General features: G+C 34.9%; 1 protein-coding gene and 1 long non-coding RNA gene across 2 annotated transcripts in view; one reads left to right on the forward strand and one right to left on the reverse strand.

The window, feature by feature from the left end:
- LOC311629347 (uncharacterized protein) overlaps positions 1-19,704 on the forward strand; it is a gene marked incomplete at its 3' end in the record, with an annotated part of 169,089 nt that overhangs the window by 134,708 nt on the left and 14,677 nt on the right. The gene's annotated exons all lie outside the window — the stretch shown is intronic.
- LOC311629257 lies at positions 3,579-19,314 on the reverse strand. Its single transcript, XR_014796175.1, has 3 exons — positions 19,163-19,314; positions 13,773-13,896; positions 3,579-3,898 (listed from the first exon to the last, which is right to left on the reverse strand). It is a non-coding gene; the product is annotated as an uncharacterized lncRNA (long non-coding RNA).

The raw sequence follows: 19,704 nt of genomic DNA on the forward strand, positions 1-19,704 counted from the left end.
GGGTAACTGAGGAAAAGTTAGGAAAAATCTGAGCTTGGAAATTTAAAACATAGGCTCAGGAACTCTGGTGTTGAATATTGTCTTGGCTTACAGGAGCTGTAAGACTCTTGGGAAAGAATTTTATTTCTATACGTCTGAATTTCATCTTTTGTAAAAATTAGGTCCACAGTTGATAGGATTAAATGACCTAGGGGGAGAATGCTCTTAGTCCAGAAAAAATAATAGTTGTCACTATTGAGTTTCAGGAGAATGCTTTAGATTAATTGCACGCGCTAACTGTGATATAGGTATAAAAACTACTATATTAAAAAAAATTGTTAAAGTAATTATCTAAACTTCCATTTTAAGAAATTAAGAAGAAAAAATAAACACCTAAATCTAAAAGCAAACACAAGGAAAAAAATAATAAAGGTAAGAGTGGATTTAAATGACATAAATAATAAAAACAAATAGAGAAAATCGGTAAAACTAAAAGTTAGGGTTTTTTTTGAAAAAAATAACAAAATTGACAAAACAGGGGGTTTAGGTAAAAGGTGAAAAAAAATGAGCTGGAGGCTGGAATCTCCAGGAATCACCCCAAGAATACTCTTGTAGTGTCCCACCAGATAGAGTTTTACCTTCAAAGCTACCAAGGCTATAGGTACTGCTGGAGATGGAATTGAGGGACTGGGGAGAGGGAGTCAGCAAGCCCTGACTCTTGAAGACACAAAGCAGGTGAAGTGGTCCATAAAGTTTACCTGCTATTCCTAGCACAGGAGCCTTTCACCAGCCACACATTTGGTAAGTGGGCATGGGCGTATGGGAGCTTGCTGCCTTTTCCACCAAAAAACTTCTATTCATGAAGAAGATAAAGAAGAACCAATATTGTATATAAATCTCACATCTCCAAAATTTTACTTAACAATAAAAAGGCAGTCAAAATATGAGGAAAATGAACACAGATTTATTACCACTGCTTTCATACAAATCCCATGCAAACTCACCTAACTGCCATACCAATTCACTACAGAAGTCTAGCTCTCAAGGAGTCTATAGTGTCTGTTAGTTAATGCGTATTTTTAAAAAATTAATGTTTTGAACTGGGATCAATTATGGAGTTTATCTTCCTAGTTTGGTGGTGAGGTGCAAACATGATTTTTATCTTTTCTCAAATGGCTAGTTTACGAACAACAATGACAAGCAATCCCAGTGTTCATGGTTCAAATATCCATTGATTTTAGTGACTGTGGTTTAGTTAAATAGTATTGTCTCTCAATAACAGTTCAAATTCAGTTAGCACAGTATATTATCTGTGAATAATTATAGACAGTACAAACTTTGCTGCCGGCTCTTCAGTTTATAAATCACCACATAAACAGCAGATATACATCTTGATCAGTGACAGATCCTGTTACTTCTTTCAAAGGCTGTTGGTAATTGGTCACTGTACATCTGTGATTGCGTTCAGGCACAGACAGTAAAGCATGTAGTTGTCTTGTATTCTTATCTCCCAGTGACAAATCCATGTGACATTTTACAAAAGTAGATAATTGAGAGAGAATTGCTCAGCAAAGATAAAAGTGTGGTAACGAAATAATGCTGTGAGTAGATTTGAATCAAGCATAAATGGAATTATAAAAAAAAGAAAAGAGAAGTAGTTGACTGTGGGAATGGTGACACTCCACCATTTGAAAGTCTGTAGGTGCAGCCAAAATTACTTGATGACATAAATGTGGAATGTAGTAGCGACAAAAAAGATGATGTCCCCGAGAAAGTGATGCTAGCAAAAGAAAAAGAGCACATTGGAACTCTCAAGGGCATTTCATAGCGTTGAAAGTACAAAGGATACAATTTTGGAAGCTGATTCAAACTTAGGATTCGGACAATTTTCCAGGGCCTCAAAAAAAACGCATTCCCTGTTTTATAAGTTCTATGATGGTGAGAAGAAGCATTACCACTGTTAAAACTACTCTTGATACATTTTTATGAAGAAAGAAAATACTCTCATTCTCAATGTTTCTTTTGTTTTGGATTCGGGTGTGTGAAATAAATATTTATTTTATTATTTTTAATTCCCCTAGACATTCATAATCCATATTAAAGAAATGTCCAGTACTTAGACAATAAATGTTAAAATACCACAGAACAAGTATAATTTTTTTTCACTCACTATTAAGATTGCTTTACTTGATGTCATCTAGCATAGCTATGTTTTACATCATTGTACCACAAGCATTACTTTACTGTGCAAAGTGAGAATTGCCTCTAAATAAAAAGTTCATCTTTCCCTCGGGAATTTGAGAAGCCTGTTTATATCATATATTACTTTCTGCATAAACTTGGGTCTCTTTTTGGAATTTCTAATTCCATTGATCTGTATCTTCATGGATCAGCACACATTTTAAATTATAGAAGCAACTTCACTGACTTGCTTATTTCTTTCTAAAGGTTCTCTGGATTCCCTTTTTTTTAATAAACAATCTTGCCTCAGAATATAGGAACAATTTTAATTCTTTGTTTTTAGTCTGTATGCCTTTTATTTCCTCTCTATGCCTTATTACTGGGATTCCCAGTACAATGGTGAATAGAATTTATGAGAATAAGCATCCTTATCTTGGTCTTCATATGAGTTGGAAGACTTTCAATATTTGAACATTAAGCATGATGTTATGTTTAGAGTTTCCTCTCTCAAGGAAGTTTCTGTCTTAGATTGCTGATAATTTTTAGCATGAATTGCTGATTTCTTGGCTCTCTGGCTTGTTTATATTATCCATATCAATTTAATAATCATATCTGGTTTAAAACATTTTTGGAATTATATTAGAAGTATATTAACTTATAAATTAATATTGACTTGGTACATTAATGATGTGTCCTAATTGAAACTTGTTCAAGTATAATTTATAATTTTAGTAATGTTTTAAAGTTAAGCCTTTGTTTGTTAAGATATTTTAAGTTATGGCCTTGCCTAAGTATTTTTAAAAATATATATTTTATTGGTTTTTTACAGAGAGGAAAGGAGAGAGATAGAGAACTAGAAACATTGATGAGGGAGAAACATCGACCAGCTGCCTCTTGCACACCCCATACTGGAGTTGTGTCTGCAACCAATGTACATCCCCTTGACCGGAATCGAACCTGGGACCTTTCGGTCCGCATGCCGACTTTCTATCCACTGAGACAAACTGGTTTCGGCTCGCCTCAGTATTTTAAATAATTTTTTCTACTATAAATGGGCGTTTTTTTATATTCCAGCAGATTATTTGTATCCATGAACACTATTAATTTCTATATGATAATTTTTTTATCCTCATTTACTGAATTTTTTTAGATTTTTAATTTTTTTCATAAATTCTATCATGTCATATCACCCACCAAAGATGCTAGTTTTATATTTTGTTTCTTCCCTTTGGTTTCTAATTGTTTTTCTCTAGTTGCATGGGCTAATATCTTCAATGCCATGTCAGTAGAGGAGCTGGTACTGGGTATCCTTGTGTTATTCCTGGCTTTGTTGCAAAGACTCTAGTGTCCCCACATTGGCTGACATGAGTTATTGTGGATTGTGATATAAAATTTGTTGGAAAATGTCATGTGAGGTTTTTTTGTTTTATTTTGTTTTCTTTTTCACTCTTATGCTAACCAGTTTGGTTTTAAGGAGGAGTTTCAGGGAAACTTAAAAAAGCACTGCTACCATGATCATGTCATAGGAAGTTCCTTAAAGTTTAACTTTTATTTAGTAGTAATAGCAGGGAGAGAACAAGAAAGAGGGAGGGAGAGAGAAAGAGAGAGAGATAAGTGATTGCAGTGAAGAGATTGCTGTCTGAAGACACAGAAGGCAAAGGCTCACACCAACCACTAGAGCCCTAGTAGCTGTGCAACAGCAGGTAATGATGAAAGATGCAGCATGGCAGGAACATCCCTGTAAGCAAATATGAAGTACATTATTGGAAAAATCCAGGAACTTGACCAATTAACAATAAGCTGCTGTTAAAAATTCTGTTCTTAGGTTGCTTGAAGCACTCATTGATGCAAAAGGTAGTTTAGGGATTAGGATTCCAGTCTTTTATCTTTGAAGACACACGCCAGCTCAACTGAGGCTTGATAAATAAATAAGTAACTTGTTTTAAATCAACTAAAAACAAGCAGTAGGGTGTTTTTTGTGTGTGTGTGTGTTTTTTTAATCTCCCTTAAAACCAAATGAATCATGTAGGATTCACTTTCCATGGCTTCCAACTCTGCATCTATTCAGCATAGAGAACTCTGACCTCTCTCACATTTTAGTACTTCAAGCTTAGTGGAAATGCTTTCTACTCAGAACTGGAATTCCTAGCTCTAGTCCTCCTTCCTTGGAAACGTCTTCTCTCCCCCCCACCCCCCACCCCGACCGCCCACCTCACCCCCAGATTCATGACATCTACTATGCTAATCATCAAAACTCCATTTTATGAAAGGATGGCAGATATCTCAAAGGCAAGTATAAGAAATAAACCCCCAAAGAATACTATGGTTGGAGTTCAGATCAGAGATCTGCAGCTCTCCATCATTCCTTCTGAAAAACCAAGAGCTTGAATAACAATGCAAGTTTATTTTGGCTTGACCATTCACCCAAGTTATTCTGAGATTTCCAGCTACCCTAAATGCCACCCAAGCAAGTCAGCGCACTCCGATGAAGGGATATAGTCCAAGAGGAGAAAAAAATATATTTCTTTCCCATCACACCATGGTAAATGCATTATACCACCTTCTGTGTTTACTTACATTTTCAAGGTTGCATTGTATCTCCTGTTATCCTGTTGCACTTCATTCAATGCATCATAATTTTCAGATAAGTTTTGGAAATAATGATTTTGAGAATTCAATTTTTCCAGTTTTAGTTTTTTTTTCTGTATGGGTATGGTATTAATTCAACCATAAAATTAATTTGCTTTACTTGAGGGAAATAGTACTATGAGGCTCTGACGTTCTTATACCGATTTTAGCACTGGAGATTTTGCTCTGAATATTGTACAGCCTAGCTTGTCAAGTGTGGGGAGACTAACTAAGAACTGTGATGTGTGATAATCCTTTTTGCCTGAATGCTGACTCCTCTGCCAATAGAATGAACACTGACTGGGGAATGACTACTAAATATTTGGAGAGAGCCAAGCAAGTAGGAGAGAAAAACTCCATTTTGACCTGGTAAGCCTTGCAAACCAGGGGAATAGCTGCTCCCGGGATTTCAGGAATTACTCTGAAAATGCAAGAAAGTTTGCCAGACAGCTGTCCCTGGGAGCGGATTTTTTATTTTATTGTTTTCTATCTTATTTTTGTTTTGTGGAAAACTCTCCTAGACAACCAAATATTTGTGCTAGAATTACTTTCTTGTTCTGCTCCTGTCAGTCACCAAAAAAAAACCCAAACAAACAAGAAAACATTCTACTTGCTTCATAGGCGCCATACCTGTAGGTGGCTAAATGGTAGCACAAGACTATATAAAAAAAAACCACAAGGCAAAAATCGTAAATAGTTTATGGGATTAAAAAAAAAAAATAGAGCAAGAAAGGAGAGAGAGAAAAAAAGAAAAGAAATCTTTATCTCATAGTTTGCCATTATTTAACTTGAGGCAGTATTAAACATTCAAATTTTTAGACTCTTCTTATTAGTTTCAGGTGGACACCTTTGCAAAATATAAATTTCCCTCACTGTTCCCTTCTAAGATGAATTTCTATTATGGATTAAGATAGTAGAAAATATAACTATGTGTTAGTAAGACACATACACACACACCAGCAACAACAAAAATAGTTTCTCATTTACACAATGCTCAGATTGTTAGATAAATATTCCAATTTGGATATTTTTGTATATCGATAATATATGTTTTGGAGAGTTGATCATTTTCTGAGCTATATTATTTAAGGAAGAACACAGCTTTGTGTCTATATCATTCTATCCTGTTGGATATTGAGGAAAAAAAATTGGACTTTTTTTCCTTAATCTATATGCCATTTTGGGGCCTTTTTATGAGTATCCCTTTAAATAAGATTGGAACCCTAAGATCTGGGAAATAACTTATGTAGGCTTAGGGAAAGGAGATTCCTGGGAGTTGCTAATAAGATTGTTCATCAAGAATACTCTCCCTGTTTGAAAGCTTCCAAAAGAAATCTATTAGAAGGACATCGCCCATTGGGCTTGGGATTTTAAAGAAAATATTTTTTGAAGAAATGTGAGATGGAACTCCCAGATAAAACATAAAATAGAAGAACTCCTTTAGGAAAAGGTACCAGATGTCAGAGAAAGTTTGTTGAGAGAAGGAACATAAATCTCTCTTCCTTCTCTAAACGACCATGATACTAGATCAGAAAGAAGTGGCACAGAGACAAAAGAATCCCATATAAGGCTTCATTTCAGAAAAAGGAATTCAACTTCTATAATTGGGAAACCATTGGATTACATAGTATTCATGGTCTCTTTCTACTATAAAATTCTATAAGCATGATAAGAGCAGAATGTTTATTAAGTATTACTCTCTATAGTGAAAAATGTGCTCTGGGCAGAACATAATGATTATCTCCTAGGCTTTTCAAAAAGTTAGACATAAATGTCCTCTTTAGTGGCTTTTGTCTAGCCTCAGGTCCTCTGCCTAGGAGGTGACTGGCTTTGCCGATGGGAAGTTACCCTCTGAAATGAGCAGCTCCCAATTCATAGTTCCAAAGTCATATCATTGCGAAGATCTCTTAGGAACACTGTTTCAGTGCCAAAGTATCCGCAGGAAGGTGAGAACTTAAGCAAATGAAGAGAGTAATAATATTAACATTGTTAAAGCCCACAGAAAAGGAAACAGACCAACCAAGAAAATACCATGATGCTTGTCTTCAAGACTGAAGGGAAGTCTAATGTCCTGACACCCCATTCCAGGACAAAGCAACACCTGATTAATAGTTGTCAATAGGAAGGGCAACACCCAGAGACAGAATGTTATCCGTTTTAATGTACACCTTCCATTTCCCATTCTCTCACCCAGGCACGCTTCCTGTTCTTTGTAGGAGGAAATGTGGTCATCCAGAGACTGACAGATGTGAAATTCTGCCTGTCAGACTTTTTATTTGGAAACAGGATCTGCCAATTTTGCGTGTGATTTTATGCTTCCCCGGAATCTTCAGAAACCCACTCTCAGCTCTATGAATGACAAATTCTAACAGCTGTTATTTTCCTGTCATACTTTTCATTCCCCTCATGACTGTTCAACAGAGACTACCTCCAAGCAGAAATGTGACAATTCAGATTTATCCTTCTCCCACACTCCTGTACCACTCCTTCCCATATGTGTTCAGATTCCTTTATGATGTGGGTATTGTGGTCCTAAAAATTCATTCTGTGTCTTTCTACTGACCCACCTTCCTCTAGACATGTTAAAGTTCCTATTCTTTCTATCTCCATGTTCAAAATCTCATGTCTATTTCTCTTACAATCCTGAATATATGTCCTAGGTGATTTCCTTCTTATAGTACTTAATTATTTTAAAAAATATATTAAGGTCTTTCTCTTCTGGTAGTAAGCTCCTTCCAACCTAAATATATGAGGGATGGGATCTGAGACATTCAGGTAGAAAAATAGTTTTAAATAGCAACCCTCAAAAAGTCACTCAGAGGATTCACCAAAAACTGATGGGCCTTACTAAGGTTATATTTACCTCACTTGTAGGAATCTATTGTGGTGGATTAACCTTTTCTCTAAACTTGTAGAGTATCTTTGCCCAAATTAAAGAAATTACTGGGTAAATATCTGGTTTCTGTAATGACTACAAAATATTGACTTGGGTGACTTCCTTCCACAAATCCATTTTTGTCCAAAAGTATTCAATTTGATTATCTTCATACCTTAATTTTTTTCATATAAAGTACAAGAGTTTTCTTTACATTATAAAAATAGTTTATGTAATTTTGATATTTTTTTCTGGAACTTAGACTACTAGATGCCATTGTAAACATGGGGTCAGGAGAGGTAACAAGCCAAATGAAGGATTTCCAGGTTGTCATGGACAAGACACATTACCCATGTGTGTACACAGGAAGATTGGCTTGCCCTAATCTCACCAAATCCTCTGCTCTAGAAGGAAGAGTTGTTGCATTGAGTTTCTCTCAGTTCTCATCAAAAACTCACTGGTAACAATTGTTGACATAAGAAATCAGCCAAAGCAAAAATTCCATTTTATTCCTGCGACTCCATCAGGGATTTATATGTATAATAAGCAAATCAGAATTTATTCCTTATTATTTGCTAACATCTACTTAAAATTTTTATTCAAGTAATTCAAAGTGATTAAAATAGCTATAAGTTTAAAAATAGCTATAAGTCAAACCTCCCTTTAAAAAATTGTTTTGAAAGCCTGGCCAACATGGCCTACTGGTTGAGCATCAACCTATGAACCAAGAGGTCACATTTCCTTTCCCTGTCAGGGCACATGCTCAGGTTTTGGGCAAGATCCCCAGTGGGAGCATGGAGGAGGCAGCTGATCAATGATGCTCTCTGGTCATTGACAGTTATATATATATATATATATATATATATATATATATATATATATATCTCCCTCTCCTTCATCTCTAAAATCAATAAAACATATTTTTAAAAAGAAATTTTTTTGAAATATTATAAGCATAGATTTGACGTGTTGGCTAGGAAAGTGATTTATAGTATTTATGAGCTAATTATCTTAACTGTTACTTTCAAAGGTAAATTGAGAATAAAAAATCAGATACCTAACTATTTCAACTATTCATCTTTGGATAATCGCTTCTCTAGTTTCTGATGGAAAAATAATTAATTTGCATATTTCCTCTACGTCTGACTAAGGGACCTAATACCCTCACAAAGCAATTTACTTTACATGGGCAATTTGTACGTCTCAAGCATCTCCATTCAGAAGACATGTTTTGGGAATGCAGAAAAGGTGACCTCATTTCATGTTAATTAGACTAAAATTTAAAATCTCACCAGAAACCTAAGGTCCTGTTCCCAAGTTTCACCTCATTTCCTTTCTCTGAATCTACGCATGGGAAGGTTTGCCATGCTTCTACATGCAGCAATGAAACTTCTAAGCAAACTAACCTTTAGTATCTAGGATGGATTTTGTCTGAAAAAATATTCAACTTTGTCAGCAGACTCAGCAGTCAGTTTCAATCATTGTTGGAAGGCTAAATGTGGATACAGTCCTGTTGCATCTGGGGGAGCAGGAGGAGAGAGGGGGATGGGAAGAGTGAGAGGGCTTTGTTGTTTCATCAAAAAATACAAAAGATCATGGTGTTGCTTTGTGGAGGTTGGATGAGAAACAGCTTGCTCCCCCACTCCCCTTCAGAGGACGGTGATCTCTGGGGGTCTTCCTGGTGAACTCGCTTCTGATGTTATGTAACAATTTGTCCTTTCTCTTTGGCACTACCATGTCATTTTCACTATAATTATCATTTACACATTATTTGCTTAGATTATTTTGGTTTGTGTTCAGTGAGGCTTTTGAATGGTTTTGTGGGGTAATTTTTTTTCCAGGATTTGTGGAAGCTAAGTTGACTCTTACCATTATCAAAATTTATTAGAATAACCTAACGACTCCTTATTGTATTTTGCATGTCTCTTCTTCAATTGGAGTCATTGGCCCTTGAGAAGATATGAACCCAATGTTTTCGGGGTTTTGTCTTTTCCATCTGTTTGCTTTATCGTTAGCCCTGAGTTCATCCCAAATGTTACATTTGATTTGGTCTTTAAAATATTTTGCATTATTGGGTTAGGAGGACTGTGTATGCTGAACAGGTAACCGACGCCTTATATTCAGGTTCTCATAATTCCAAGTGACCTGGACTTTGAAAGGAAAAAAATGCACAGCAAAAAGATTTCTATAATAGATCTTCCAGATATTTGTTCAGCCTTTAAATTGACTCAGCATAACTATCTCCAATCAACATGGCAAAACTAATTCCAGTTATTAGGTTAAGCACAGAATCTTTGGGGGATATGATATTGTAAAATTGCACCTTCCTCTCTTGGTTTATATGGCTGGTTGAAAAATTAAAATGACACAAGACACAAGGCAAATTAACAGGAGAAAAATCAAGTTTTAATACATACACACAGGGGATTACATAAGCATGAAGAATTTTGAAAGGTTGAGGCCAGATGAGGTATGTTTGTTATGCTGGACTAATAAAGAATTAGGAGCCTGGGACTTCACATGGAGTTAAGTCAACTTACAGGTACATGAAAAGAGTTCATGTTTAGTAACCAATGTTTGCTGGGCCATCTAGAGATCAAAAGGACTTTGATCAATCCTCCTCCCTGTCTACCACTCTTAGGAATTTTATATAGCTATCTGTGGTGATAGCTCTTACCTGGAACAGGCCTTTTTTTTTTCTTTTTCTTTTTTTTTAAATCTTTATTGTTGAAAGTATTCATATGTCCCCTTTCCCCTACCCCCATTGACTCCTTCTAGCCCACTTCCACTCCCATCCTAGGCCTTCACCACCCTATTATGTATGTCTATATGCATACAAGTTCTTTTTTTTAAATATATGTTTATTGATTTTAGAGAAGAAGAGATAGAAACATCAGTGATGAGAATCATTGATTGGCTGCCTCCTGCACGCCTCCTACTGGGGATCAAGCCCATACCTGGGCATGTGCCCTTGACCGGAATTGAACCTAGGACCTTTCAGTCCACAGGCTGAGGCTCTATCCACTGAGCCAAACCAGCTAGGTTCATACATGTTCTTTGGTTGATCTCTTCCCACCCTTCCCACCCCTCGCACCTTCCCTCTGAGATTAGACATGGAACAGGCCTTCTGCCTTAAATTATTTTAGATAGTTAGGAATAAGGTACAAAGTTCTTCCTGAGCCTTCTGGGCCTACAAATTAACCAGGTTAAAATAATTAATATCCAAAAGAGGCATATTTCAGAGTGGCAAATCCTGCTCTTCTTCAGTATAAAGGCACAACATCATGGTTATATCTTAGGGTTCTATGTGAACATACCAGATTTGTCATTATGGCCATTATAGAAATCCCAAAGGAAGATCTCTGTGATGAGTTGACTGTGCTTTGAGTATGTTCAAAGACATGCTATTTGGGATGTTTCAGGAGATTCTTTTGCACTTTATCATAAGGTAACCCCAAAAGTTATTACAATTTTGTTCTTCTTTTCTGTGGTTATCATCCTGTGCTTTCCCAGTACTGCCAGATATAGCTGCTGGACTTTTCTTTCTTTCTTTACAAGTTTAGCTTGAAAGCAAGTTTCAGGGAAGGAAACAGAAAAATTTCCTCCTGCCCAATAAGTCTTTCTCATCTAATGAAATAAATAATGCTGCTACTGTTTCCTTGGTATGCTGTGTTAATCAACTTTAGAAAATTGTATTTCCATTTTACACGTGAAACTATGAAGCACAAAACTGGACCACTTTTAAGGAAAAGAAACCAATTATATACAAAGATGTACTTGAAAATAAGCAGCAATCATGGAAAATTATTTGTTTGCATGCTGCAATCTAATCCTTCTTGCTTTCAATGAACTTAGAGAGTTTATTGGCATTCACATAATTTACTCTGGAGATAATGACATAACAAGCAAACTATTTTATTTTCTCTTGGTTAGCTAAGTGAACATAATCAACAAAAAGATTTTATATAACAGTAGAGTCTGAGTGGAAAACTTTTTTCCCCCAAAGATATTCAAAATCCAAGGTGCCAAGAGAGAAAACTCCATTACTTCAAATTGGTTATTTCCCCAAAGTTAAATAATAGGCAGTGGTTGAGCTAAGAATATACAAGATGGCATAACCAAAAAATTAATCATTGTACACTTGAAACCTATATAATCTCACTAACCCAATAAACTTAATTTAAATGCACTAGAAAACATACAACTTTATAATTTTACCAAACTATAATAGAGTATAAATTTAATCTTTATAAATAAAAGTACTTTAGAGGTAAAATCCTATCACCTCTAAACAGAAAGAATATTTTTGTACCAAGACAGATCCATGAAAGCTGAAACAATTAACATGACAGGAAGGGGAAAATCTGGGGAAACAATGATGTTGAGAATATTTGGCTACAATTACATATTTAATATTCTGTAAGATTTACTTTGATATTGTGGATTGCCTTAAAAATAAACATATATATATATATATATATATATATATATATATATATATATATATAAATAAATTTTTTTTCAGTAAAATGTCACCATATAACATTATTTGTAATTATGCAGCCAGTTTTTTGTTCTAGAAATCAGCAGAAATTATTGGCCCTATTGGTGCTGTATCTTTATTGAAGTTCTTATGCATGTTTCTAATAAGGTAGATATTGTTATCAAGGAAACCATTGTGTTCTATCTCTTTTACTTACTACATCTCCACTGAGCCTCTGAATTATTTGACTTAACCAAAAGAAATAAGTGTGTGCTTGCAAGTTATTTTCCATTACTTAAAAGTATAAACAAAAATTACAATTAGCTATTATAAGGCAACATAAGCTATTGTCTAAAATATCTGGTTTGTTGGATCAAAAATATATTTTAAAGCACATGTTCATGGGGGGGAAAAATAATGTGGAAAAGAGTGTTTCTTTGGTGAAAATTTCGGAGAAACAGCATTAGGTCCTATTTAAAATCATGCTGACAAACCCAAATCAATACCTTGACAGATTCAAAGTTCAAACCAACAGGAGAGGTGATTAAAGTTACATCTATCTAGATCTAAGACATTTGGCAATTTAGCATCTGTGTTCCCAATAAAGGTCAATAAAATTCCTTTTCCAAATTGAAAATCAAGTTTAGGAAAGAGAATCTTAACTATACTGTGGTCTCAGACTCATGTTTCCAAGAAATGGAGAAATTATAACAATTAAAAATTTTTAAAAATCAAATAAAATATCATATTTGTTGGGGGGAAATGCACTGGCTCAAGATTCAACCAGTATATTTTCCTGAATTTTCACATAAAAAGCAAAATAATGTGGAATATGCATTAAGAAAAGGTAGGCTGAAATACTTTGAAAAGATCATAGATTGCATTGCCCAAATATACAGTTCTCAAATTGTTCAACGTATTTTATTATTCTCCCAATAGCAAGCAGGCAAGGAGTTATAAATATATATATTAATATGTTTTAACTATTATCAGTACAAGTAACTGATAAATATCTGTCTTTGGACAAAAAAACAACTCTGGATATACATAAAAGAAAACTGATAATTTGTTAGATCCAAGAGTGGATCACTCAATTATTTGTATTCCACCCTATAATCAAGAGTACAAATTTGCTACATTTGGTTTGTTCTTTTCTTTCTTTGACATAGTCTTCGAGTTAGTTCAGTCACCAGAGTGGCATAAGAAGCTGCATTTGAACCAATTTTGAATGCAAATGAAAAAAATTTAGATCAGAAATATATGTGGACTGCTCTAGTTCCTCTTTTTAATATTATACATTGCTTCTCTCTTTTTTTTCCATATCATTTGGTCTTTCACTTTGGTTCCAACTCTTCATCTACTTTCTATAAAAAGGTGACATAATTTAAAACTGTTTTCCAGCCCTAGCCTGTTTGGCTTAATGGATAGAGCGTTGGCCTGCAGACTGAGGGATCCCAGATTCTATTCTGGTCAAGAATAGAATTGCAGGCTCGATCCCCAGTGTGGGAGGTAGCCAATCAATGATTCTCTCACACCATCGATGTTTCTATCTCTCTCTCCCTCTCCCTTCCTCTCTGAAACCAATAAAAAAAAATGTTAAAAAATATCCAAAACTCTTTTCCTTACCTGTGATTCCTAAGAGGTACTTCACTGGTTCCTTGCTTGTAGACAAAGGGTGTCCCAATCCATTTGAGTTCTTTAGGCAGAAGAAATGTGGTCTGTCCTCAAATCTATAGAAGGCATTGAAGAGCTCCAGAAATTATAAACAAATGATTAACATCAAAGATAACATTTTTTCTTATATTAAAAAAAAGATAAATTACTGTGCAGCTCAAAATATATGTAGATGCAATAAATGACAAAAACAGAATAAAATATGTGAGTTGCAGAACTAAAAATATATTTTTGTAAGATTTTTATATTTTATGTGAAGTAATGCAGAATTAACCCTAAGTAAAAATTAAGAATATATAATGTAACTCCTGAAGCAACCAATAGAAAAATAAACTAAGGATAATAGCTATAAAAGATAAGAAAAAAATAAAATGCTAATATGTATTTCATTAACTCAAAAATAAGGCAGGGAAAGGGAAAAAGGGAATAATAAAGATAAGAGACAGAAAAAAATAGCAAGTGGTAAGCCTCAATCCAACTATATCAATACATATTTTGAATTAATATATGTATCAGTTATTTCCATTTTTATTAAATTCAAAATTTTTCTTACAAACAAATAGTTAATCTTGTCTATAAAACGAATAAGTAATTGTTTGGAGAAATAATTACATTATAGGAAGATATTTTTAGATTGGATAAAATAGCAAGATCCCATTATATGGAGTCTACAAGACATGTATTGTAAATAAAAAGTCAAAGGAAAACAGATCATGAAAGCAATCAGTATATATAAGAAATCTGAAGTGGTTGTGTTAATATCAGAAAAAATTTTCAGGTTAAGACATGCATTTTACAATGAGAAAAGATTTATTGATCAGTAATGCAAAACAATTATATATATATATATATATATATATATATATATATATATCAAATAAGAGTTTCAAAATGCATGAAACAAAAACTATCAAAAGTAAAGAAAGAAATAGGCAAATCCATAATAATAGTTAAACATTCTGGCCTTTTCATAGTAATTGATAGAGCAAGGACACAAAAGTTAGAAAGGATGCAGATATTATCAACATTACCCATGACCATGACCTAACTGACATTTATGGGACCTAAAAACTGTGAAATAACACTTATTTTAAAATATTTGGGACATTTACTATAAGTTGTATCATAAAACAAGTCTTAATAAATATAAACATTGAAATATCACAGAGTATATGATCAGATAAAGCAAAATTAAATTGGAAATCAATAATAATAAGACATCTAGAAAGTCTGATTATCTGAAATTTAAACAATTCACTTCTATGTAATCTATGGGTCAAACAAATAATGTCAAGGAAAACTAGAAAATATTTAAAACTGAAATAAAAACTGATGAAATACAGCTAATGCAGGACTTAGACATTTACATCTTTAACTACTTATATTAGGGAAAGCAGAAAGGTTTAACATCAATTATTTAAATGTACATAATGAGAAGCTTAAAAAAATGAACCAAGTAAACCCAAAGTAAGTAAAAAAAAAAATGGAAATAACAAATATCAAGACAGAAATCAATTAGGTAGAAAACAGAGAAACAATGGAAAAAATTAACAAAGCTAAAAATGAATTCTTTCAGAATACTTATGAGACTGATAAATCCACAGTGAGACCGATTAGAGAAGACAGACCAACAATAACAACTAGCCAATATCAGAATGAAAGTGGAGTTCCTGCAGAAATTACACGAATAATAAATTATAAACAACTCCATGTCAATATATTTAAAAACTTATATAAAATAGACAAATTTCTGGAAAAACACCACTTACCAAAATTTACTAAAGAAGGAATAGCGAGAAATATTCTCAACAAAATCTAGATGATTATTGCCATCTGGGGTATGTAAAATATGTTTTTAGTCCAGAATTAGAGATAGAGAAAAAAAACATTTAAAAAACTGATAAATTGGACTTAATTAACCTTAAAAGTTTTACTCACCAGAAAACTCTTAGAGCCCAAAATATCTGTCCCAAAATATCTTGTAATGGTGAATTGATTACTTTGAGTTAATGTTACTTAACAAGCTGCCAGTGCCCAAAGGGTACCTTGATTCTCTCTTGCCTCGTGGAAGGTACCCTCCTGGCACCTGGAGGAAATCCCTTATCACTAGACCCAACAACTCAGTGCTCAAAAATCTGTGTAATCAACCTGATTGCCTCTTTTCTAATTTATGGCGGGTAGACTTTTCACTAACAAATATCCAAACCTTGCTTAGATTCCTTTCTAGTGAGTATTAACTTTGTCAGTTTTTCATCAATTTATCATTTCTTTATCTGGAAGTATAAAAGGTGCCTGGTTTCATCATTTCTCTGAGCCCTATATTTTATGATCTGAACATCATATTGTGGTTCTCCCATGCGTACATACTAAATTGGTTTTTCTCCTGTTAATCTAGTCTTGTGTCAATTTTATTTTTATTATTAGCCAGGCTAAAGAAGGGTAGAGGGAGAATTAGCCCCTCTCCTGACAACTCTATTAAGACACTGAAGGGTAAGCCATTGACTGAGAAAATATTTGCACAGCTTTTATCTAGCAGGGGAGTGATATATCTAGAGCTTATGAGGAATTCCTGCAACCTAGCAATAAGAAGACTAACCACTCAATTAAAACACGGGCAAAACGCTTCACAAAAAAAGATGGTGGGAAAATCCTTAAAAAGTTGCTTGATGGCATTAATCATTAGGGAAATGCCAATTAAAGGCACAGTGAGATATTAACTACTATTATATTAGAACAATTAAATGTATCGGGTCTAGTAATAATTAATGTTAAAAAACGAATATTAAAAAACGAATGTTAAAAAACGACATTAATTATTACTAGACCCGATATTAGAACGATTAAATGTATAATAAAAGGGTGACAGCACTAAAAGTGTGAAGAAACTAGAACTTCTATACATTGCTAGTGGATGTGTAAAATGGTAAAAACTACTTTGGAGAACTGATCGGCAGTTTTGGATAAGGTTAAACATTCAGTAGTGAACCAGCTCTTCCATTCTTTGTGTTTTCCCAAGAGAAATAAAGCACATCTTTATAAAATGTGTACTACTCATCATAGTCAAACATTGGGGGGAAATCTAAATAAATTGTGTAATATTCATATGGTGGAATATTACTCAGCAATGAAAAAGAAAGGACTGCCCTGGCCCCGTGGCTCTGTTGAATGGAGGGTCGTCCTGTGTACCAGAGGATGGTGGGTTCAATTCCCAGTCAGGGTACATCCCCAGGTTGCTGGTTTGATCCCTAATCAATGTTTCTCACTCCCTTGCTTAGGAAGCAGTAGATACCTGCACTGTGTATGGTGGACACCCACCCCACCCCCCACATAGTAGAGGCAATACCGAAGGCTTCCCTCCCCCCCTTATATGAGGACACAAGTCAATCCCTTCACCAGGAATTGGCTGAGAGAAATGAATTCATGTTTGTTCACACCACGTGTCTTCAGTGTTAGCTCTCCCTGACTCTAAGCCAGCACATCTCAAAGAAGCCCCTGCATTTATTTTTAAAGTACTGCCTTTATGCAGGGGAGGGGAGGGAGGTTAGAGATAAACCAAAGGACTTGTATGCATGCTTATTGGCATAACCAATGGACATAGACACTGGGGTGGTGGGGGCTTGCCCTTAGGGATGTGAGTGGTGGTGGTGGGGGTTGTCAATCAGGGACAAAGGAGACATGTAATACTTTAAACAATAAAAAAATAAATAAAGTACTGCCTTTCATAGTAGAGCATCTACTCATTCCTACTAAAATGCTCAAATCTATTGCCTTAGGAAGCTGGAGTCTTGTTCCCAGAATTTCTTAAAACAAAACTTCTCACTGCTCCTTAAAATGCCTCTTGTGCTGCCCTCTCTCTGCCCTTCGCCCTGGGAGAGTGGATACATCAGCCACTCCCCTTCAGCACTATCTGTCTCAGGCTTCGTCTCAGGTTTCGGGTCAGTTTTGCAACTGGGTGAGTGAAACTGCCTAATGATGTGCGAACCCTTGGCCTTGCAAGCTGAACAAACTGACCTGAGGAGATAATGCGATCTCAGCGTCAGACAGTGCACCACTCGCTTCTCTAGATAGAAGATGTGATTAATGGACTAGGTAGGGAGTGTGTCTCAGCGTTGAGCAATCCAAATCTTTCTTTTATTACACTTGGCATTACAAGGAAGGAAAAGTTATTCAATTTTGAACATAAAAAGAAATGCGAAATGAGCCTGGAAAAAAAAACCACACAAAGTTAATTTCTGTTCCCTAACAAATGGAGTTGTTCAATTTCTATAGCAAATCAAAGTATCTATTTGCAATCATCTACTATTCATAGTCTATGAAAAGCTTTAATAAGAAAAGGCAAACAAAAAGGAGTCACTATTGCATGCTAACTTGTATTTCGTAACTTCCTTCTTCCTGTACACCTTTATTCTAAAAGTAATAGGCCTGAAAAAATAAAATGTAAACTAATCTTCTACTCTCGCACTCTGTGGTCAAAGGGCATGTCACTTCTCCATGAACCTTGCGGGTCCTGCTCCTACCTTCTCAAAGAAAGAATGTTTGCAGGACTTGGTTTATAAGTTTCACGGTGAACAAGTGCTTTTTGAACAAGTCTCTGTGGTCCACATAGTGATTAATTTCCAGGTAAGAATGGAAACATGGCAGTTAAAGTTACACAAGTTATTTCTTGCTCACAACAGATAACTACGGTGATTAAACACGAAGCAACACAGTCTGGTACAAAATAACTTCTGCTTTTTAGTTCCAAGGTCAGGGAAATTGGCCATTTATATCATTAGGTAATTGCAAAAAAGAAAAAAAGAAAAAGAAAAAGGTTGATATTCAAGTCCTTTTTACAAACCGATAAATCCAACCTGAAATAATACAAGTATATGCTGAAGCTTTGCATTGTGATTTCTTCCTACAAATTAAAGTATTTATTCATTCAAAGGATAGTTATTATTTGCCAATAATTTACAAACACTGTGGTAAGCACTGAAATCTACAGGTGGGAAAAGAATCAGTAAAGAAGCTTTCACAGAATACATCTAAAATGTATTCTTTCAATTCAGGAAAGATGGCTGTGCTGTAGAGAATAAAATCTGGACACTACAGACCTGGCCTTAATAGAATATTAAATTTATGAATCATTTACTTCATCATCAAGTGGCTAACCGATTTATTTAAGAAAAGCCTCCCAGGAATTCACATTTTCAAAAACTAATTTACAAACTGGTAATCTGTACAATCATTTGAAGTGGCTTGCCCAATATCAAAGATACAGACAAAGATACAGAGCAACTGGAACTCCTGTACTGCTAGTAGAGGTAAAATTGTTATCCCCTCAGAAAACAAATTGTACTTACCTTGCAAAAATTAAACATGAACACATTTTCCATCGTGGTGGTAGCAGAACGCACTTACAGAACCACTGTCATTTTATGCTCTCTCTCCATAGTGTAGAGCTGTTGGAAAGCTGCTGCCCAGCCAGGGACTAGAATTTCCTGGCTTCCTTGCATCTAGTTTGGATCATGTGATTAGTTTTGGCCCATAGACTGTGAACAGAATCTGTAAGAGTCATTTCCACGCCAGGTGGCTATTTATTCTCCCAGGATCCTTTGTAGGCCACTGTAGAGCCAGTTGTTGAGGACTGTGGTAAGAAAACTTGTAGAAATCTGCCCAGGACAACCAAACATAGACCAGCGGGTGATTTCATCAGGTGTCATGTCAAGGGCAGTCTGTCAAGAAATCAAGAGTATATAAACAAAACTATCTTTAAAGACTGGCTAAAGCAAGAACTTCAGATAGAAAGTAAATTATAAAAGAAAGAATCATAGGTACCAGGAAAAAAGGAATGACAGAAAAGGAAGAAAAAGGAGTATATATAATAGACTGTTCTTTTTGTCAT

Source organism: Pipistrellus hanaki (assembly GCF_964339955.1).
Source record: "Pipistrellus hanaki genome assembly, chromosome: 10".
NCBI lineage: Eukaryota > Metazoa > Chordata > Mammalia > Chiroptera > Vespertilionidae > Pipistrellus > Pipistrellus hanaki.